The sequence below is a fragment of the Ovis aries genome, chromosome 18, assembly GCF_016772045.2.
Source record: "Ovis aries strain OAR_USU_Benz2616 breed Rambouillet chromosome 18, ARS-UI_Ramb_v3.0, whole genome shotgun sequence".
Classification (NCBI taxonomy): Eukaryota; Metazoa; Chordata; class Mammalia; order Artiodactyla; family Bovidae; genus Ovis; species Ovis aries.
Window position 1 is genome coordinate 51,836,813 of NC_056071.1, and position 24,413 is coordinate 51,861,225.

General features: G+C 36.8%; 1 pseudogene; it reads right to left on the reverse strand.

The window, feature by feature from the left end:
• Positions 1–22,003: 22,003 nt before the first annotated feature.
• On the reverse strand, positions 22,004–23,114 carry LOC114109053 (14-3-3 protein zeta/delta-like; annotated as a pseudogene).
• Positions 23,115–24,413: the final 1,299 nt, after the last annotated feature.

The following is a 24,413-nucleotide window of genomic DNA, read 5'->3' on the forward strand; positions in this document are numbered from 1 at the left end:
AGAAAAATCAAATTTTCTTGCCTTAAGCTATTTCTCTATTCTAGAGAAAGACAAAAACAAGGGCCTAAAAAGGAAACTTCAAGTAAAATTTGTTCTTTCATTTATTCAACCAATAATTACTGAGTACCAGTAACTAAAAGTGCCAGGTGCTGTTCTAGACACTGGGGAACCGACGATGAAAAAGATAAAGTTCCAACTCTTACTAGATTTATGTTTTAATTGAAGGAAGAGAGAAAATAAGTAACATAAATAAAGATAATTTCAAATAATGATGAGTTTTCATGGAAATAATATACAATGATATGATATAGAATATATGTTACCCTCCTAGATATTCTATGTCATATCATCGTATATTATTTCCATGAAACTCTTCATGGAGGAGGAGAAGGGGACAACAGAGGATGAGATGGTTGGATGGCATCACCAACTCAATGGATATGAGTCTGAGTAAACTCCAGGAGTTGGTGATGGACAGGGAGGCCTGGTGTGCTACAGTCAATGGGGTCACAAAGAGTCGGACACGACTGAGTGACTGAACTGAACTGAGGAGAGTAACAAATTACCACAAAGCATAGCAGTTGAAAATATTCCACGTATATTCTGTGGGTCAAGAATTTGGACCCAGATCAGATGGGTCCTCCAGCTCAGGGTCTCTGCTGCTGCTGCTGCTAAGTTGCTTCAGTCGTGTCCGACTCTGTGCGACCCCATTGACAGCAGCCCACCAGGCTCCCCCATCCCTGGGATTCTAACTAGGCCCCATTCCAAGTGGCCACCAAAGCAGCGACAATCTCAAGGTTCAAATGGGGTGGAATCTGATTCCAGGCTTACTCGGTGGTTGTTAGCAGGATTTAGTTCTCCTTGGGCTAGTAGACGAGATCTCAGTTCTTTACCACAGTATGGCTCACAACATAGCAGCTGGCTTCATCAAAGTCAGCCAAAGAGGGAGGAGTAGCAAGAAAGAAGGAGAGACAGAAGTCATTCTTTTATAGCCTTACATCAGAAATGACGTCTGGCATTTTTGTCATATTCTGTTTATTAGAAGCAAGTTCTAGGACAGCCTACTCACAAATAGGAGGCATTATACAAGAATGTGAATGCCAGAAATCAGGATTCAATCACTAGGAACCATTTAGAACCAGCCTACCCCATAAGGAATCAGAAAGGCAGAAGGACAGGAAGTTGTGATATTATCCAAAAGAGAAATGCAGACCTGAATAATACTGGTGTGAACCCAAATTTAGCTAATCTCCTTCTAAGGAAGAAACTTTTGCATGGTATACAAAGATAGTCAAAAGAGAAAATATACTGCTCAGGTTTCACCATTTTTACACAGACATGTTGTAGCATTGATATTTCCATTTTTGCCCAATATTTATTAAGCACTAATTACCTGTATAGTGAAAATATTCTTATTATTTCAGAGATAATAATTTTCTTCTTCATCCCTTTCAATACCAGTTCCCATTCTCTTATCCAAACCTACATGCACTTCTCCAAAAACAAAAACTTACTTGATTTGCAACTTTTTAGATTAGCTTTAGTCTAACCAAACTAGGGTAATGCCAATGCTGCTGCTGCTGCTGCTAAGGCGCTTCAGTCATGTCCGACTCCATGCGACCCCATAGACGGCAGGCCGCCAGGCTCCCCCGTCCCTGAGATTCTCCAGGCAAGAACACTGGAGTGGGCTGCCATTTCCTTCTCCAATGCATGAAAGTGAAAAGTGAAAGGGAAGTCGCTCAGTCGTGTCCAACTCATAGCGACCCCATGGACTGCAGCCTACCAGGCTCCTCCATCCATGGGATTTTCTAGGCAAGAGTACTGGAGTGGGGTGCCAATGCTAGAGTTGATCTATTCATATTTTAATCAAAAGGCAAGTGAGCTTAAATGATTTAGAATGCCACAACATCAAAACACTAGAGTCTGCTAAATTCTAGAGGGTTTGCTTTGGGCAGATTATTTAACCTCACTAAGCCTCAGTTTTCTGGTATGTAAAACAGAAAGATAAAAATCATAATAACATTAATTCCAGTTTCAACGGACAGATGAAGATTAATGATGTGTGTGTTAGCAATCTGTAAACCATAATATACTGTACATTTTTAGAAAGTTTTAAAGTATTTAATCCAAAGAAATCAAAAAGTGATAAGCTTCTGAAATTATACAAGATTTTTTAATATTCCACTCATTTCTCTTCTACATAGAAAAATGAGAACATACTGACCCAGTTTTCCTCAATTTGCCGTATTCTTAAGTGTTACATAAATTCTTTATCTGTAATTCGTTGTTTATGCCATGAAGTGTCCACAAACACATAGCAATTGGAAATTCTGAAAATTCTTAGAAGATACATTTGCTTACTAAACCATAGTAAAATCAAGCACCATAAAAGAGTTAACATAGGAATGAAAGCAAAAGAGAATATGATATGTGTTAGAAGAAAGAACTATATTAAAATGAGCTCATTTTTATCAGAAGAAAATGGTTCTTATTTTAAAATAGATGTGTGTCCTTTTACAATTACAGAAGCTGAAATATAACTGTAATCTACAACCATAAGGTAAGATTTCCATCTTTATATGACATGAAATATGTGCCAAGCCAAGACTTTCCCCTAAACAAAATTGCTTTCTTCAACTTACACTTTAATGCAAGATATCAATCATAGGGTGGATTTTATTACTCAGAATTTAGCTTTGTTTTTTGACAGATGGCTTACAGTCAGCTTGAAGTACAATTGTATATCATCCCTATTATATACACATCTGAATTGGTGGGCCCTTTATTTTAAAAAGAGTATTATAAATGGGAAGAAATGTCTGGTGAGGCGGAATTAGTTTGACATTGACCATTTTAACTGAATAGTGTATTTTTGATAACATATTATTATATATCTACAGGAGGTCTGAGGCTACAGGCATCATATAAGACATCAGGGGACAGCAATGTCTCTATTCTATGAAGGACCTCTCTGTTTTGACATCTTTTTCTCCCTTTTTTACACATCTCCATTTATTAAATCATTCTCATTTTGAATAAAGAGACAGTGTTGATATATTCTCATTTTGAATAGAGAGACAGTGTTGATATCAATACAATGCACTGCCTAGACAATATAGTTACAGGATACATTTTATATATAGCAGCAAGACCACCAAAAGTATATATATATATATAGTGTTAAAAAAATCAATCTACTGTGTCATATGGAGAAATGAAAGTAGTGAAAACTATAATGATGTAATTTGTGGTCGAGACCTCTTACATGCAACAAGTATTTCTAGTTTAAAGGAAGCTACAATGATCCGCTTCATTCACAGCCACCATGAATTTAGTATTCCTTGGGCACACAAATAAAGAACAGCAAAATGTATTAAAATGAAGATGTAGAGCCTTGAAATGAAGAGTTCACAGCTAAAGTTGCCATAAAATTTGCAGTCTATTTCTAGGTAGGAAAAGTGTAAAGAATTTCTAGCACTGTCCTTTAAAGGCCAATTGGAGATTGATACTTGCTGAAGTTGTGGCAGATATGTAAAACTACTGGATTCCAGCTTCCCATGAATAAGCAGAATACTTTTAAAAAACCTTTTAACTTATCTGTGATGAAAAATGCATGCTGGTTTAAACTGCCTTAGAACTTTAAATGAGCCACTGCAGTACATTCAGCAGCATAGCCCAGTAGTCCTAAAACCACCAAAAGCTATGAAAAAATACAAGTTTAAAAAAAAAAAAAAACTTTAATTGAGTCACTTATGAGGCTTTCCTTCTCCTCAACAAAGTGCTTAATTTCCAGGGATGCTTTAGCTGTCACACTGCTGGTGTGATTCTTGTTATTGAAAAGAAAGGATAAAAGCCTGATCCCAAAGCAATCAAATTTAACTTGGGATAAGTGACTAAGAACCACCTTCAAACGCTTAGAAGTGGAGATACTTTCAGTTAACTCATCCCGATGTAATCCCTACTTAAACGTACTTATACAGATGAGTCTCATTTCCATGATTTGACTTTAATATTCTTTTAACAACCCCAAAATGAAAGAAAAGAGCTGCTAAACACACTTCATTATTGTTTTGAGAAGCCTGGCCTAAACCCTTGCATTGTGAGACATCATGGGCTTGGTGCCTGCATGATCAAGCGTTCAACTTTTCTTCAGGACAAATTCTCAACTGTAACTTTCAGTTATGTAGAAATTTGGCTTTAAAGGATAGGTTCAAATTTCCAAAAGTTATCTTTCTTCCCCTTCCTCCAACTAAAAGTCAAGAAATTATCTATTTAATTAAATAAGAAATACATTCTAATTTCATACTCCTTTACAATCCTGGTCTTTGTGAGAAATTAGTAATAACATAATATGATATGACCCATTATTAGGATACTGGCCACAGGATAAGGTTTCTACAATAAGCTTATATCCTTAGGTTTCTCCTTGGAAAGGTATTTACATTATTAACTCTTCTTAGTAACATGTCATTGTACTCAATCAAATAGAGCACTGTTACTGTAGTCATTCACTAATGTTTGAAATTATTGCACAGTCCCATGATGGTTGCCTGGGTAAGATGTGAAATAGAGAGTATTAAAGTGAGAATCAGTATCTGTCACATATGACGTGCTCAGAAAGTACTAATATTGACTAGCTACTTAGTTCCTTAGTTAGTTCAGTCGCTCAGTCGTGTCCGACTCTTTGCGACCCCATGAATCGCAACACGCCAGGCCTCCCTGTCCATCACCATCTCCCGGAGTTCACTCAGACTCACATCCATCGAGTCAGTGATGCCATCCAGCCATCTCATCCTCTGTCGTCCCCTTCTCCTCCTGCCCCCAATCCCTCCCAGCATCAGAGTCTTTTCCAATGAGTCAACTCTTCCCATGAGGTGGCCAAAGTACTGGAACTTCAGCTTTAGCATCATTCCTTCCAAAGAAATCCCAGGGCTGATCTTCAGAATGGACTGGTTGGATCTCTTTGCAGTCCAAGGGACTCTCAAGAGTCTTCTCCAACACCACAGTTCAAAAGCATCAATTCTTCAGTGCTCAGCCTTCTTCACAGTCCAACTCTCACATCCATACATGACCACTGGAAAAACCATAGCCTTGACTAGATGGACCTTAGTTGGCAAAGTAATGTCTCTGCTTTTGAATATACTATCTAGGTTGCTCATAACTTTTCTTCCAAGGAGTAAGTGTCTTTTAATTTCATGGCTGCAGTCACCATCTGCAGTGATTTTCAGGCCCCCCAAAATAAAGTCTGACACTGTTTCCACTGTTTCCCCATCTATTTCCGATGAAGTGATGGGACCAGATGCCATGTTCTTTGTTTTCTGAATGTTGAGCTTTAAGCCAACTTTTTCGCTCTCCTCTTTCACTTTCACCAAGAGGCTTTTTAGTTCCTCTTCACTTTCTGCCATAAGGGTGGTGTCATCTGCATATCTGAGGTGATTGATATTTCTCCTGGCAATCTTGATTCCAGCTTGTGTTTCTTCCAGTCCAGCGTTTCTCATCATGTACTCTGCATATAAGTTAAATAAGCAGGGTGACAATATACAGCCTTGACATACTCCTTTTCCTATTTGGAACCAGTCTGTTGTTCCACGTCCAGTTCTAACTGTTGCTTCCTGACCTGCATACAGATTTCTCAAGAGGCAGGTTAGGTGGTCTGGTATTCCCATCTCTTTCAGAATTTTCCATAGTTTATTGTGATCCACACAGTCAAAGGCTTTAGCATAGTCAGTAAAGCAGAAATAGATGTTTTTCTGGAACTCTCTTGCTTTTTCCATGATCCAGCAGATGTTGACAACTTGATCTCTGGTTCCTCTGCCTTTTCTAAAACCAGCTTGAACATCAGGGAGTTCATGGTTCACGTATTGCTGAAGCCTGGCTTGGAGAATTTTGAGCATTACTTTACTAGCATGTGAGATGAGGACAATTTTGCGGTAGTTTGAGCATTCTTTTGCATTGCCTTTCTTTGGGATTGGAATGAAAACTGACTTTTTCCAGTCCCGTGGCCACTGCTGAGTTTTACAAATTTGCTGGCATATTGAGTGCAGCACTTTCACAGCATCATCTTTCAGGATTTGAAACAGCTCAACTGGAATGCCATCACCTCCACTAGCTTTGTTCATAGTGATGCTTTCTAAGGTTCACTTGACTTCACATTCCAAGATGTCTGGCTCTAGATTAGTGATCACATCATCATGATTATCTGGGTCATGAAGATGTTTTTTGTACAGTTCTTCCATGTATTCTTGCCACCTCTTCTTAATACCTTCTGCTTCTGTTCAGTCCATACCATTTCTGTCCTTTATCGAGCCCATCCTTGCATGAAATGTTCCCTTGGTGTCTCTAATTTTCTTGAAGAGATCTCTTGTCTTTCCTATTCTGTTCTTTTCCTCTATTTCTTTTCATTGATCACTGAAAAAGGCTTTCTTATCTCTTCTTGCTATTCTTTGGAACTCTGCATTCAGATGCTTATATCTTTCCTTTTCTCCTTTGTTTTTCACCTCTCTTCTTTTCACAGCTATTTGTAAGGCCTCCCCAGACAGCCATTTTGCTTTTTTGCATTTCTTTTCCATGGGGATGGTCTTGATCCCTGTCTCCTGTACAATGTCACGAACTTCATTCCATAGTTCATCAGGCACTCTGTCTATCAGATCTAGGCCCTTAAATCTATTTCTCACTTCCACTGTATAATCATAAGGGATTTGATTTAGGTCATACCTGAATGGTCTAGCGGTTTTCCTTACTTTCTTGAATTTGAGTCTGAATTTGATAATAAGGAGTTCATGATCTGAGCCACAGTCAGCTCCTGGTCTTGTTTTTGTTGACTGTATAGAGCTTCTCCATCTTTGGCTGCAAAGAATATAATCAATCTGATTTCGGTGTTGACCATCTGGTGATGTCCATGTGTAGAGTCCTCTCTTTGTTGTTGGAAGAGGGTGTGTAAAGAAATCAGATGGTAAAGAATCCACGTGTAATGCAGGAGACTGCGTTCAATTCTTGGGTCAGGAAGATCCCCTGGAGAATGGAAGAAGTAAATGGCTACCCACTCCAGTATTCTTGCATGGAAAATCTAATGGACAGAAGAGCCTAGCAGACTACAGCCTGTGGGGTCACAAAGAGACATGACTGTACAATTAACACTTTCACTTTGCTAACTATAGTGAATAGTTTAACATATTTCAGTGCCAAATAAATTCACTTCCTCTGTATAGTTTTTTGGAAGATTTTAAGTATTAGTAGCACATTTACTAATATTTCCAACACCGTTCTGAGACTTTTACACATATTATTTTGACAGATGCATAAAGGACCTACATAATGCCCAGCATTTAGAAGGAATTCAACAGTAATTAAAAACCAGAGACATCACTTTGCCGACAAAGGTCCATAGAGTCAAAGCTATGGTTTTTTCTAGTAGCAGTGTATGGATGTGACAGTTGAACCATAAAAAAGGCTGCACGCAGAAGAATAGATGATTTTGAACTGTGTTGCTAGAGAAGACTCTTGAGAGTCCCTTGGACAGCAAGGAGATCAAACCAGTCAAAAAGGAAATCAACACTGAATATGCACTGGAAGAACTGATGCTGAAGCTCCAATACTTTGGCCACCTTATGCAAAGAGTCAACTCATTGGAAAAGACTCTGATGCTGGCAAAGATTGAGGGCAAGAGGAGAAGGGGATGACAAAGGATGAAATGCTTAGATGGCATCACTGATTTAATGGACATGTGGGAGAAGGCGATGGTGGGATGATTTGAGAAAATAGCATTGAAACATGTATATTACCATATGTGAAATAGATGACCAGTCCAAGTTCAAAACATGAAGCAGGGCACTCAAAGCTAGTGCACTGGGACAACCCAGAGGGATGGGATGGGGAGGGAGGTGGGAGGGGCGCTGAGTACAGGGGCACACATGTACACCCGTGGCTGATTCGTGTCAATGTATGGCAAAAACCATCACAATATTGTAAAGTAATTGCAATTGTAATTGTAAAGTAATTGTAAAGTAAATTGTAATTTAATTACAATTTGTAATTACAATTTACAAGTAATTTTAAATTGTACAGTATGGTCATGTATGGATGTGAGAGTTGGACTGTGAAGAAAGCTGAGTGCTGAAGAATTGATGCTTTTGAACTGTGGTGTTGGAGAAGACTCTTGAGAGTCCCTTGGACTGCAAGGAGATCCAACCAGTCCATTCTGAAGGAGATCAGCCCTGGGATTTCTTTGGAAGGAATGATGCTAAAGCTGAAACTCCAATACTTTGGCCACCTCATGCGAAGAGTTGACTCATTGGAAAAGACTCTGATGCTGGGAGGGATTGGGGGCAGGAGGAGAAGGGGACGACAGAGGATGAGATGGCTGGATGGCATCACTGACTCGATGGACGTGAGTTTGAATGAACCCCGGGAGTTGGTGATGGACAGGGAGGCCTGGCATGCTGCGATTCATGGGGTCACAAAGCATCGGACATGACTGAGGGACTGGACTGAACTGAACTGAACTGAAAGTATTGTAAAGTAATCCAATTAAAATAAATAAATTTTAAAAATATTTTATGGAAGGATTTTGTGCTAAAATGATAGTGTCTTCCACAGTGTTTTAAGTGCCCTGTTCTCTAGTATGTGTATCAATCAGATAACTAAGAAGCTGTATTGCTACCTCCACTATAGGGCAGCTTTTTTTAAACAATGGCAATTACTACTATTTTATCATCATTCCCTACTAAAACTAGAAGCTTCCACACAAAGCTTAGTCCTCTTCACAGGGGTTCCGAGTGGTCTATTCAAAGTCCCATAAATTTAGAAAGATTCTCAGGTATCAAAATGCTATGTGTGATGGACACGACAGATCCCATTTTGAAGAGTAGGGAACTTAGATGGTACCTCATGGTGTAATATGGTAATAATATCAGCAGTGCACCCAAGAGTTTTACTAACTGATCTACAGTTGACACCATTATTTGCAGCAAGACTAGACATGGTTTATAAACACAGAATACACAACGCAGTGTTTTTCACAAGAGCCAATTTCTGTTTCATGAACCAAATTCACAAAGCTTACATATGGGTTGCACATTCCGTATTACATCTTAAATGTGTCCTTGATGAATGAGAAAAAAAAAAATCCTTTTTCACCGCTCTATAGCCTTTCACTTGTCAACCTAACTAGTTTATGATAAGTTCTCTCTTCTTTCTCTCACTCCCCATTTCATTTGCTTTGGCTAATATAAGCCTTAATACTCAAAGGATCTTGCTGGCTTGTTCATTACCAAGCAAACTAATTACTGAGGCAAAGGGCCTATAGTATAATAGCTTGTCAGACTGAAGGACCTGACTATAGGCAATACTGGAGTTCTATAATATCCTCAGTCATGATATTTTATTTAATTTTAATTGGTACCCTATTAACAAAATATACCCAGATCCCTTAGACTTAAAACCTATTTGTAACAGAATCTTTCTTATCACCATCTGGGCAAAAATTTACACCTTTAGAAACTTAGATTTGACACCCTTAACTGTAGATTTAATTGTGCAAGTTAGCTGCTGGCTTCCATGCCCTCTGGCTTCCAGTTGGCTTTGCCCTTGAGAACCATTAGCAGAAAGTCCAGAGATTGGAAAGGAGTGATACTGGGTGTCTGTCCTGTTGGCATTCTCCCTGCAGGTTGCTGGGGATTGGTTGTGTTCCTTTGCCAAGGGCTACAGCTCTTACTCTGGGTATATTCTGATAACTTCTCTTTCCCCTGCTTCCTTTTTTTTTTTCTCCCCCTTCTTCTTCTGCTGGCCCTATAGAATTAGTCTCTTCCTAGTTGGTTTCCTAAATCATGCCCTTACCTTGTAAATAATCCTTGTTTTAAACTCTTTTCTAAGCCTCTTTGAATATACCATGTGATTCCTATACTGAACCCTGATTGATTCTTTAGCCCATTTTCCATTCTTTTTGTTTCATTGATTTGTAGAAATTATTTTCATACTCTGGTTATCAACATTTTATCACTTGTATGCATTACGAAGTTTAATCTACAGTTTGCTTTAAACAATTCATAGTATTTATTGTAGTACAGATTTATACAAATAAAATTTTAAGGTTGTGAAATATATTAAATATTTCTACTTCTGTCCTTTTAAAAATTCTTCTCTACCCAGATTTTTTTTAATGTTTCTATAATTGTTTTTAGAGTCACAAATTTGCTTTTTCATGTAAAAATAAAATATAAATTAAATATTTTGGTTTGTTTTCCCACCTGGTTAGCTAATTGTTTTAGAACCATTTATCTGGTTCCATGAGCACCAACTAAACCTTGCCTTTCTGGTAGGTATTAATTTTTTTGCCTTAATCAAACTTAACTGTTTTTCTATTGATTTCAATAAAAACAGTGTTGGCTCATATTGAGCATATGATATGCTGTGAAGGTGAAACTAGGAAAGTCCTAGTAAATCAGTAAAAATAATTATAACTAAATAACCAGTTAATGAGGTGAAAGTGAAACTAGGAAAGTCCTAGTAAATCAGTAAAAATAATTATAACTAAATAACCAGTTAATTAAAGGCTTAGGAGTCTTCATGAGATCAAAGATTCAATTAAGCAGGGGGTGGGGAATAGTAGTGAAAGGCAAAGGAAACACCATGTTTCCAAAAATCTTTGAAAAGTAGAAGTTCTGAAAGATAACAAAATCCAGTGTGTGTTCATGGGACTGGGTTTCTGAAATTTCATGAAGGTGAAGGTTAATGGAGTTGAAGAGGGCAGGAATGTTAAGGCAAAGATATTTACAGATATGTCCACCTGATATTGACTTCATTCAGGAAAATATCAGAAACAGTCAGCTATTTTTCCTACTATTTAAGAACACTCATGAACTCTATCTAACCCATGCTAATGTTCTATGTAATAATTAAGGATAAAAAGACATACATTTTTAATAATCAATAAGTTCATTAAAATCCACTAATATCTTCAATTTTTGTTTCAGATTTTAAAAGAAGAGAATTGGTACTACTCCTGCAAAATTTAGAATATCTAGGAAAGATGAGTAAAGAAGAAATGAAATAGCATTTATTCAAATCAAAAGTATAGTGAGGTACCACCTCACACCAGTCAAAATGACCATCATTAAAAACACTACAAGTAATAAATGATGGAGACAGTATAGAGAAAAATCTACACTGTTGGTGGGAATGTACATTGGGAAGCCACTATGGAGAACAGTATGGAGGTCCCTCAAAAGACTAAAATTAGAGTTCCGCATGATCCTGAAATCCAACACTACTGGACGTTTAACTGACAAAGCTATGATTCAAAAAGATACATGCTCCCCTATGCTCATGGCAGTACTATTCCCAATAGCCAAGACATGGAAGCAACCTAAATGTCCACCGACAGGTGGCTGGATAAAGAAGCCGTGGCACATATATACAATAAAATATTACTCAGCCATAAAAAGAAATAAAATAATGCCATTTGCAGTGACATGGATGGACTTAGAGATTATCACCCTAAATGAAGTAGTCACAAGGGGAAGGACAAATACCGTATGCTATCACTTATATGTGGAATCAAAATTATGACACAAGTGGGTATATCTATGAAACAGAGACAGACTGAGAGGCGTAAAAAACAGACCTGTAGTTGCCAAAGGGGAGGAGAAGTAGGAGAGGAATGGATTGTAGTTTGGGATTAGCAGATGTAAGCTATTATATAGAGAATGTATAAACACCTACTGTGGATACAAGGAACTATATTTAATATCCTATATGAAGCCATAATGAAAAAGAATATGAAAGAAAGTATATGTATGTGTGTGTGTATATATATATATATATACATGTGTGTGTGTATGTATGTATGTATATATACTTCTCCAGGGGATCTTCCCAACCCAGGAATCAAACCTGGGTCCCCCGCATTGCAGGCAGACACTTTACCATCTGAGCCATCAGGGAAGACATATATATACATATATATGTATAAATAGCTGAATTACTTTGCTGCATAGCAGAAACTAATAAAACAGTGTAAATCAACTATACTTCAGTAAAATAAATTTTAAAAAATAAATAACAATATAGCATTTATTGAGCACCTAATCTGCTTTATTTACATGTGATTACCCTGGAGTAGGAAATGGCAATCCACTCCAGTATTCCTGCCTGGAAAATTACATAGACAGAGGAGACCGGCTGACTGCAGTCCATGCGGTCGCGAAGAGTTGGAAGCAACTGAGCATGCATGCATATTGCATGCACTGATTAGTTTATTCAGTATTGTAGCATGTAGAACAAGGAATCAAATCTAAAACTGATGAACCATTATAATGAACAAAGATCTGCTGTATAGCACATGGGACTCTGCTGAATGTTACAAGGCAGCCTGGATGGGAGAGGAGTTTGGGAGAAAATAGATATATGTATCAATATATGTATTGCCTAGTCTCTTCAGTGTTCGTCTGAAACTATCACAACATTGTTAATCAGCTGTATCCCATTATAAAATAAAATGTTTTAAGAAAAATAAAACTGATAAACCTTTAAAACATATCTCTTCAATATACCCTTTTTAAATACCTACTTTCACCTCCCACAAAAAGAAGAAAGGTGATAAAGAAAGAAAACATCAGTTATTTAAATTTATTTTCATATCATCTTACAAACTTATGCTACTCAATAGCACATCAGAACAAATTATAGGATTACCAAACATATTTACAGTAACTTTTTTTTTCACATTAAACTTCTACTGAACTTTTCTCTAATTAAAAATCTCATCAGGAGATAACTTTTCTTTGACATAATGTCTTTCAAAATATATTCATTTGTTATATATTCTAGTATTAAATAAGAAAAGCTTAGAATAGAAATAAAAGGGTTGAATTAGTCAACAGTAACTAATTACACATTTATCCAAAGATTTCAATTTTCTTCATTCCATTGGCTTAATGCCATATTTTATTTATTTAGTCAGAACTCTCTCTTCTGTGAAGTTTATGAATAATTTAAAATTCTCACATTTATATACATACATTTATTTTGATAATCCTTGGCAAGGACAGTAACCATCCAGATTCTACATAATTTAGATAGAGGTTTTTTTTTTTAACACTTTGTGCTAAAATTCTAAAATATGTTTTAAGAGGATTATGACCTAAATTATGTCAGCTATTTGTTCTCTTAAAGAGGTATTTGGTAAATTTAAATAGATAAATTTGGAACACTTTTCTATGAGTTGGCCTAACTTAAAAGGCATAAAAACATCTCCCCAAAATATGATTTAATTCTTTTTGGCTTGATTTTAAATATCTATAGCATAGATGATGAAACTGTTTACTAATTATACAAATAATAATTGACTAAAAACTAGAAAGACTTTTTACATAAAGACTGTTGTTCTGACATTAGTTATTTAATGTCACAGCAATTAATACCATTTGGTTAATACCCTTAATATTCCACTTAAGCATTTAAGGGTTTCGCAAGTGATTTTCTCCCTATGTATTTATGTTTCAGGAAACATTTCCCCTAAATATATTAAATGGTTGGATTCCAAATTAATTTTCATTCTTAATCAGTTCCTAATTATAAATTTTTATTTCACTGTATTCCTTTATAGTATTCTATATTTAATGATTTTGGAATGTAACATGAAATTGAGTTGTTGCAAATTCAATTAGTTTTATTTTAGTTTGTTAATATAGATATGAGATAAAAGTTCAGAAGACCCATAATTTAGAATTAATCCTCTATTTAGCTCTTGTTGAGTCAAAATGCTGTAACCACTTTCCTATTTTAGTTTTTCAACTTTCTGACATTTTAGTCTACGCATAAGTATACATGTTGGTTTATTAGAGCTGCTGCAACTTATTACCAAAACTTGATGGCTTTAAAGAATAAAATTAAAATGTCCTCTCCCAGTTCCAGAGGCCAGAAGTCCAAAAAGTGCCAGCAAGATTGACTGACTATTGATATTCTAGGGGAAAACTTGTCCAAGAGATTTTCTCCAAGCCTCTGGTTGCTACAGGAATCCTTGGCATTTCTTGGTTTGCGGACACATCATTCCAATCTCTGCCATCATTTTCACATGGCTTTATCCCCTGTGTCTCTAATAAAGATGTGTTCCATTGTATTTAGGCTCCACCTGGATCATTCAGGATGCTCTCATCTTGGGACCCTTAACTCAATTACACCTGTGAGGACCCTTTTTACAAAAAATTCACAATCACAGGTACTGGACATTAGAGTTAGGGCTTATCTTTTTTTGTTGGGGTAGGGGAGGACACAACTCAACCCACTACAGTATGTTTCATTACAAATTATTTTAAACTACTTTTTCTAATAAAATGAAATGTGTAAGAGCAAACACATTACTATGTAGTATAAAACTATTTTTACTAGGATGCTTTTCTCTATGAATTCTAGGTATGGATCACCAAACAAATCAACTTGTCCTAATTGGTATTTCCATTGTCACACTCACAATATTGTTTCAGATAGTTTTGAGTAACTGTTGCTGTAACTTGAAAGCTATATCCTTGGGGACACACACACACACACACACACACACACACACACACACACACATACACACACTGAGTTATGCTTTGAAGACTCTACAGTTACCAAAATCCCTGGAGCTTCAAATGTGATGCTTACTATTCCCAAGGATACAGTGACATTAAAGTCAAAGCAGAGGACACTGGAGAAGTGTCCGACTCAAGTGTCAAGTGCTAACTCACAGATCTAAGAAACCATCTAACATAATGGCAGGCATGAGGAAAATAAACTGCTCAGTATGCAAAACACTTTTATGCCACAATTTTACAGACAAATGAGCATGCGTGAGCATTCAATTATTTCTGCGGCTTCTGTTTCTATTACTGTGCACACTGTGTTCAGTCATTAGACTGAAAAAGAAAGTTAAAAAGAATTCAATGAGCTAATTAATTTATAATTTATCCACACAAAACTTGGGAGATGTGACTGTTGTTAATGTCATTCACAAAGAATTGTTTTTGAACCTATTAAAATTTCTAATTTCATCTGCAAGTAAAACCACAGATTGGTCTTCAGTTCAGTTGTTCAGTTGCTCAGTTGTGTCCAGCTCTTTGCTACCCCATGAACCGCAGCACGCCAGGCCTTCCTGTCCATCACCAACTTCCGGAGTTCACCCAAACCCATGTTCATTGAGTCGGTGATATCATCCAACCATATCATCCTCTGTCATCCCCTTTTCCTCCCGCCCTCAATCTTTCCCAGGATCAGGGTCTTTTCCAATGAGTACTCTTCGCATCAGGTACCCAAAGGATTGGAGTTTCAGCTTCAACATCAGTCCTTCCAATGAACACCCAGGACTGATCTCCTTTAGGATGGACTGGTTGGATCTCCTTGCAGTCCAAGGGACTCTCAAGAGTCTTCTCCAACACCACAGTTCAAAAGCATCAATTCTTCGGTGCTCAGCCTTCTTCACAGTCCAACTCTCATATCCATACATGACCATTGGAAAAACCATAGCCTTGCCTAGACAGACCTCTGTCGGCAAAGTAATGTCTGCTTTTTAATATGCTATCTAGATTGGTCATAACTTTCCTTCCAAGAAGTAAGCATCTTTTAATTTCATGGCTGTGATCACCATCTGCAGTGATTTTGGAGCCCAGAAAAATAAGGTCAGCCACTGTTTCCACTGTTTCCCCATCTATGTGCCATGAAATGATGGGACCAGATGCCATGATCTTAGTTTTCTGAATGTTGAGCTTTTACTGACCCATGTAAACATCTGACAAAAATAAGGAATAAAATGGGTATTTCATAAAGCAATTTTTTTAGTAAGATTTCTCTTTACTCTGAGTTTAGGCTCTCTGTTTTGACGTTAAACTATCTTTTTTCAATGAAAAGTTGATGACAGTAGTAGTTGTGCTGATGGTGGTAGGTAGCTTCTTCTAACTTTGGTAAAAATACTTTATGACTCTTTCTCGTTCTTTAATTTTAAATTATATTCAAATCCAAAATATAAAAGCTACTAATTTATGTCATAAAATTATAAATTTAAAGGAAGTGTTAAGGAATTATTACACAAACCTCCTAGAATTGGTATAAGGATTAATGAGTTCATATACATAGTATGCTTAGAATAATAATTAATACATAACAAGCACTATATATGTTTGTGTTTATTACTGTTATGAAGTCTTGAAAAAGTTGAAAACCACTAATGAATCCTCAGATTTCCTGACTAAATACACATTACCAGGTGTTTTTTCATTTTTCTTTCTTCTTTAAAAACCCCCAGAAAAGTTCTTACATTTTTGGCTATTTTATCAGTAATTGGTAAATAATAATAATAATAATAATCAGTAATTTGACACATAATAATGGTACAGGAGAAAACTCCAGGGAGATTTTTACAAAGTTAAGGGCCTCTGTTATTTAACAGAACAAATTTAATGTATTAGTTAGCACAATAATTACTTTTAAAACAATAAATATGAATGAAGCTGTATGAGTTTATGGCTCTCAAGGCAGATCCAATTTCTTGAAATAAAATACATACTTAAAAACAGAATTAGTTCAGCTATACATTAAAATGAAACAGCATAGTGCCTCTGGCTCTCTGAACTCTAATCATCTTGGCTTCTATGAAGAGATAATTGAATTTCTTATCTAAATATTGGATATTCCTTACCAACTAACTGAAAGTCAAAATTCTTTTCTGGATAAAACTTTAAATCACCAGGTATGATCCCAGGTTAATGACTCCAAGGACCACTATAAATTATATATTAAAATAACTTTCAGATGATCTCAGTTACTTTCAAAACTGTGAATGTGAAAATCCATATTTCAAAATCAATCTATTTATTCAAAAGCTAGTATATAAATTAGAATTGACTGCTTCTCAATTTCTAGTTGAGAGTCACCAAATTTTTACCATCATGAGATTATTTAAGTTGAAATCATTTATACCATGAAATTGTTATTTTAAAATCTCAGATGATACAGTTTAAACTTTATATCTTTCAATATTCCATACATTTCCAGATGTGTAAATAAATGAAAACCACCTATATGTGAACAAGCAAAAGGCTTTTATTCAGAATTAGTCTACCAACATCACTTGCATTGGCAGAGAACTCAAGGCAGTCAAGGAAGGATAAAAATTTTAAAGTGGAAAAAAGAGAAACCTTCTGCTGTACCCTGATGGGAAGTTGTCAGCATGAAGAATCTGGAGACAGGTCAGCTTAGAAGGGCACCATATGTGATTAGTTTGTAAAGTGTGTTTGGTTTTCTCGGGTCGATCTGAAGTTAGAAGCAGGGCTAAAATCAGAGAAGTGGCAGTTATTGATCAAGGTTTGTCTTTTGGGGCTGATTGCTATAGAAGGTTTCATTTGGCTTCCTTTCCTTGTTGCCTAGGAGGATGTGTATCAAAGTTCTATGTTTTATTTATAGCCTGGCCATATTTCATTAGCATATTAAATCTCTCACAAATATAAACATATATTTATCATAAAATTATTTCTACCAGAAGTTCAGTTCCGTTCAGTTGCTCAGTTGTGTCCGACTCTTTGCGACCCCATGAATCGCAACACGCCAGGTCTCGCTGTCCATCACCAACTCCAGGAGTTCACTCAGACTCACGTCCATCAAGTCGGTGATGCCATCCAGCCATCTCATCCTCGGTCATCCTCTTCTCCTCCTGCCCCCAATCCCTCCCAGCATCTGAGTCTTTTCCAATGAGTCAACTCTTTGCATGAGGTGGCCAAAGTACTGAAGTTTCAGCTTTAGCATCATTCCTTCCAAAGAAATCCCAGGGTTGATCTCCTTCAGAATGGACTGGTTGGATCTCCTTGCAGTCCAAGGGACTCTCAAGAGTCTAGTCCAACACCACAGTTCAAAAGCATCAATTCTTCAGCGCTCAGCCTTTTCACAGTCCAACTCTCACATCCATACATGACTACTGGAAAAACCATAGCCTTGACTAGACGGACCTTAGTCGGCAAAGTAATGTCTCTGCTTTTGAATATACTATCTATGTTGTTCATAACTTTTCTTCCAAGGAGTAAGCGTCTTTTAATTTCATGGCTGCAGTCTCCATCTGCAGTGATTTTGGATCCCCAAAATATAAAGTCTGACACCGTTTCCACTGTTTCCCCATCTATTTCCCATGAAGTAATGGGACCGGATGCCATGACCTTCATTTTCTGAATGTTGAGCTTTAGGCCAGCTTTTTTGGTCTCCTCTTTCAGTTTCATCAAGAGGCTTTTTAGTTCCTCTTCACTTTCTGCCATAAGGGTGGTGTCATCTGCATATCTGAGGTTGTTGATATTTCTCCCAGCAATCTTGATTCCAGCTTGTGTTTCTTCCAGTACAGCGTTTCTCATGATGTACTCTGCATAGAAGTTAAATAAGCAGGGTGACAATATACAGCCTTGACGTAATCCTTTTCCTATTTGGAACCAGTTTGTTGTTCCATGTCCAGTTCTAACTGTTGCTTCCTGACCTGCATACAGATTTCTCAAGAGGCAGGTTAGGTGGTCTGTTATTCCCATCTCTTTCAGAATTTTCCACAATTTATTTGATCCACACAGTCAAAGGCTTTAAAGTCCAATATTAATCTGTAGTAAAAGCTGTCCTTTAATTTATTAAAACTCTCTGATATTTATTTATATCTTGTCTACCAATTAAAATGTAATGCAAGGTATGAATTTTCATAGATCAAATCTTCAAAGGCATGTCAGACATTTCCTCCCAACATTTTATAATGGATCTGAATAGACATTTTTCCAAAGAAGGCATACAGATGGCCAACAGATCCATGAAATTGTCCTTGACATTATAATTATTAGGGAAAAGTGAATGCATGGCAAAACCCACCACAATATTGTAAAGTAATTAGCCTCCAATTAAAATAAATCGATCAATAAATAAAATTTTAAAAAAATTAAAATTAAAAAAATTAAGTTATCACCTCACCTGATAAAATGTTAAAATGCTTAGTATTCACGAGGATATAGAGAAAGGGAACCCATGTGCTCTGTTAGTGGGAATGTAAATTGGTGTAACTACTAGGGAAAACAGCATGGAGATTTCTCAAAAAATTAGAAGTATACCTAACATTTGATCTAGAAATTCCGCTTTCAGATATTTATCCAAAGAAAACAAAACACTAACTTGGAAAGTTATCTGCACTCCTAGGCTCCCTGCAACATTATTTATAATAGTGAAAACATGGAAGGAAACTAAGTTTTCATCAGTGGATAAATGAATGAAGAAAATATGGAAATATGTATATATACAATGGAATATTACTTAGCTATAAAAAACAAGAAAACCTTGCAACAACATGGACAGAACTTGAGAACATTATGCTAAGTGAACTACATCAGACAGAGAAAGACATACTGTACAACGTCACTTATATGTAGATGATAAAAAAACAAGAATAAGGAAAAAAATGAATGTGTGGATACAGAGAACAGGTTGGTGGTTTCCAAAGGCAGGGATTGGGGGGATGAGTGAAATGGATGAAGGGCATCAAAAGATACAAATCCAGTTATAAAATAAATAATTCATGGGATATAACACACAGTATGGAAACCATAGTTAATAATATGGTATAGGCATACCTTGTATAGGCAGCACTTGAATTTATTGCACTTGACAAATATTTCATTTTTTCTGTTTTATTGTTGTTTGGGCTTCTTTTTTTTTTTTTTGTAACATTTATATTCAAAATGGATTACCAACAAGGACATACTATACAGCATAGGAAATTCTGCCCAATGTTATGTGGCAGCCTGGATAGGAGGGGAGTTTAGGAGAAAATCAGTTCAGTTCAGTTCAGTCAGTTCAGCCTCCTAGGGCCCACTTGACTTTGCATTCCAGGGTGTCTGGCTCTAGGTGGATGATCACACCATCGTGATTATCTGGGTCATTATCTTGTTGGTATAGTTCTGTATATTCTTGTCACCTCTTCTTAATATATTCTGCTTCTGTTAGGTCCATACCATTTCCGTCCTTTATTGTGCCCAAATTTGCATGAAATGTTCCCTTGGTATCCGTAATTTTCTTGAAGAGATCTCTAGTCATTCCCATTCTATTGTTTTCCTCTATTTCTTTGCACTGATCTCTGAGGAAGGCTTTCTTATCTCTCCTTGCTATTCTTTGGAGTTCTGTATTCAAATGGATATATCTTTCTTTTCCCCTTTGCCTTTCTCAACTATCGTAAGGCCTCCTCAGACAACCATTTGCCTTTTTGCAGTTCTTTTTCTTGGGGATGGTCTTTATTCCTGCCTCCTGTACAATGTCACAAACCTCCATCCATAGTTCTTCAGGCACTCTGTCTATCTGATCTGATCCCTTGAATCTATTTCTCCCTTCCACTTTATAATCGTAAGGAATTTGATTTAGGTCATACCTGAATGGTCTAGTGGTTTTCCTTACCTTCTTCAATTTAAGCCTGAATATTGCAATAAAGAGGTCATGATCTGAGCCACAGTCAGCTCCTGGTCTTGTTTTTGCTGTATAGAGTTTCTCCATCTTTGACTGCAAAGAATAATCAATCTTATTTCAGTATTGACCATCTAGTGATGTTACATTTTTTTATAAGAATGAAGGTTTGTTGCAACCCTTCATTCTCAGATGATGGTTAGCATTTTTAGCAATAAAGTATGTTTTAATTAAGGTATATACATTATTTTTTAGGCTTAATGCTATTGCATACTTAATAGACTCTACTAAGTATAGTATAAACATAACTTTTATATGCTCTGGGAAACCAAAAAATTTGTGTGACTCAATATTGTCAGTTAAGTTGCTCAGTCATGTCCGACTCTGCAACCCTGTGGACTGTAGCATGCCAGGCTTCCCTGTCCATCACCAACTCCCAGAGCTTGCTCAAACTCACGTCCATCCAGTCATTCATTGAGTTGGTGATTCCATCCAGTCACCTCATCCTGTGTCGTCCCCTTCTCCTCCTGCCTTCTATCTTTCCCAGCATCAGGGTCTTTTCCAAGGAGTAAGTTCTTCACATCACTATACTGTAATGTTCCCTTTGTTGTGGTGGTCTGGAACTGAGCCAACAAAAACCCCAAGATATGCCTGTATTGTGTACTTGAAAATTACTAAGAGAGTACAAGTTCTCAACACAAGAAAAAAAAAATTAACTATATATGGTGAGGGATGTCTGCTAGATTTATTGTGATACATGTTTTACAATATATACACATATCAAATTGCTATGTTGTACACCTTGAAACTAATGTTTAATGTCAATTATATCTCAATTTTAAAAATCTAATTGATAATAGCCAAATGAAAAAATACTTAGGAAAATGTGATAAAGGTTCAAAACCTATATGAAGAAACAACAAAACCTTATTAAAGCAAGATAAAATACTTTGTTAAAATAAGAGCTGAATAAATGGAAAAGCAAATCAGGTCTGAATGTAAAATTTAAAAATAAGAAAGAGAAAGAAAGAAAAGGTAAATGTCTAAATATTAACTGACTCTATTCCCCTAATATTAAACAAAAAACTTTATGGAAAAAATAGAAATTGAAATAAAATTAATATACACTTGTCAAAAAAATCTATTTGTGGGGCAGTAGGCAATGGCACCCCACTCCAGTACTCTTGCCTGGAAAATCCCATGGATGGAGGAGCCTGGTGGGCTGCAGTCCATGGGGTCGCTAGAGTCGGGCATGACTGAGCAACTTCACTTTCACTTTTCACTTTCATGCACTGGAGAAGGAAATGGCAACCCACTCCAGCGTTCTTGCCTGGAGAATCCCAGGGACGGAGGAACCTGGTGGGCTGCCGTCTATGGGGTCGCACAGAGTCAGATACGACTGAAGCGACTTAGCAGCAGCAGCAGCATGGATAACAAATGTGTAAATTTCAAAATGCAATAGATGAGAGTTGGGAGGCTGGGTAATTTGCCCCTCCTTCTCTTGTTTCAGCACTTGGGCATCCAGTGTTCACAATGTCAAGTTGCCTCTCAAGCCTCTCATTTGGCATGCCTAGCATGTTACCATGCTATCTTTGTGTGATTCTTAAATGAATGAAGTTCAGCAATGGTGTCATCAAAAGCTGACAATCTATCAACAGATTAATATATAAAGAAAATAAGGCATATATATATGATAGAATAGTATTCAGCCATTAAAAAGAGGGAAATTCTACCATTTGCAACAATATGGATGGACCTTGAGGGCATTGTGCTAGTGAAATAAGTCAGACTGAGAAAGAAAAAAATAATAATAATTATATATATATATATATCTTCATATACATATATCTCACTTACATGTGAAATTAAATTCATAGAAACAGAGTCAGACTTGTGGTTGCTGGGGGGAGAGTAATTGAGTAAAGATGGTTAAACAGTACAAACCTCCAGTTATAAGATAAATAACATATATTATTTTCTAACATGTTGTCTAACCTACAACATGATGACTATAGGTAATAATGTATTGTATATTTGAAAGTTATAAGAGAGTAAATCTGAAAAGTTCTCATCACAAGGAAAAAAAGTGTAACTATGTGAGGTGATAAATGTTAGCTCAGCTTATTGTGGTAATCATTTTGTAGCATATGCATTTTTCAAAACTTCATGTTGTACACCTTAACATAGAGTGTAATATGTCAATTATATTTCAATAAAACTGTAGGGGAAAATAGCTCTTTTTGCAAGAGAGCAGGCTTTCTCCAGGAAGTTCAGAATTGCACAATAGAACATAGAGAATTTACAGCCCAGACCCAATACAATAGGATGTTTTTGGTTACATTTTCTTTTTCTGACTTGAAAAGCTTCTTGGTAGGCTTGCTGTGACTGATCCATAATCCTTTCTTGTCACCACCAGTAACCTGAACCAAGTAACAGTAGTAGTCTCCTTTCATTTTCAAGTAAATGACTTTGTCTGGGCTTGTGAAATGCTAGGGATGAAGGTTTTTTGTTGTTGTTGTTCAAAAGAGACAGTAAATCACTTGCATATATCTCAGAGCTCACTGTCGCCTTTCTCTCTGTTTTCTCAAGCTATTGGAACCTTCCCTCATTTTCTCAGCACTTGAGACAACCCTCCAAGATAATCTATGGGCTCCTGCAACATTTTCATAAGCAACTGAGAAAAGATGAATTCAGCTTCTTATTCAGACTTCATGAAGGCAGCCATGTCAACATATCACTCAGCTTGCTTGCTCAGTTTGACTTTTGCACCAATATATTTTCCACAGTGACTGGAAGTTTGAGCCAGAGGTGGGTCACAGTGGATAGAGAGGGGTTCTGCTATCTCTGAGCATTGGCAGTGGCAAGGCTAAAATTGTCCCTGGATCCTGCTACTCACAAATTCTATCTTGAATTTGTAGCAAAGTGAATATAAAGGCAGTAATACTTTTATTATGTCCTCATCCTTCAATTTGTTAGGTAGTTAGAATAGGGAAAAGGAGTCCAAAATGGCGGAGGCTAAAAGACAAGAAAGAGAAAAGCCCATGAAAAAAAAACAGGAAGGTCAAATGAAGGTCCAAGGACCTGAGTGAGGACTTTAGGTAGAACAGCACTCCTGACTAAGCCCAATTTGCATAGGGTAGGCCCAGGAGGGAGAAAAAAACACATAAAAAGAGGAGCCAAAGTGCGCGCGCGCGCTCGCTCTCTCTCTCTCTCTCTCTCTCTCTCTCTCTCCCCCACACACACGCTGGGGTGCTCGTCTCTTCACATCTTTGGATCGATGTGCCCTCACGCCTCGAAGATGGATTTTCCTGCTATCTTCTAAATAAAATAGAGCTATAGTGCTGAGCTGTAACACTGATTTTTCTAAGACCTATAACATGGTCCGTTTGAGACCTCAGAGCTATAACACGGTCTGTCCAAGACCTGAGAGCTGTGACACACCAAGGGGGCTTTAATGTCCGTCACTCCAAACCTTTGTTGTGACGAGACGAAAACCGAGGAGCATATACTCGCCTAACAAATTCACCAGAGCAGCTTCTTTTTCCTTGTGGAAGAGAATTCCAAACTGAACCCATGAACTCTTACAGAAATTGAACTCAGAAAATGATAAATATTTATCCCATCACCAACCTTTTCAGTAAAATTCTCTAGCCTTTTACAGAGTTTGGGAATAATTCTTAGTTATTCAGGTGACTGCCTTGGGTGTCTCTGCTTCATTCTAAATCACTGTTACAGTATTTGAATAAAAATCAGCTTTTTCTCTATCTACATTTTTCTTTTAAAAATCCTTGAAACCTCTGTAGTTACAACAGTTGTATATAATACAACAAAGGTATAATTATGTATTAGCATTGTCTCTAATTAACTACACAGCTTAATTCTTAAATTTACCTATGTCGGACAAAGAATGTTACCTGTTACATCAATAAACAATAGATGTTACAACCATCAAGCCATTGGCCACTGCAACAGCCCCCACC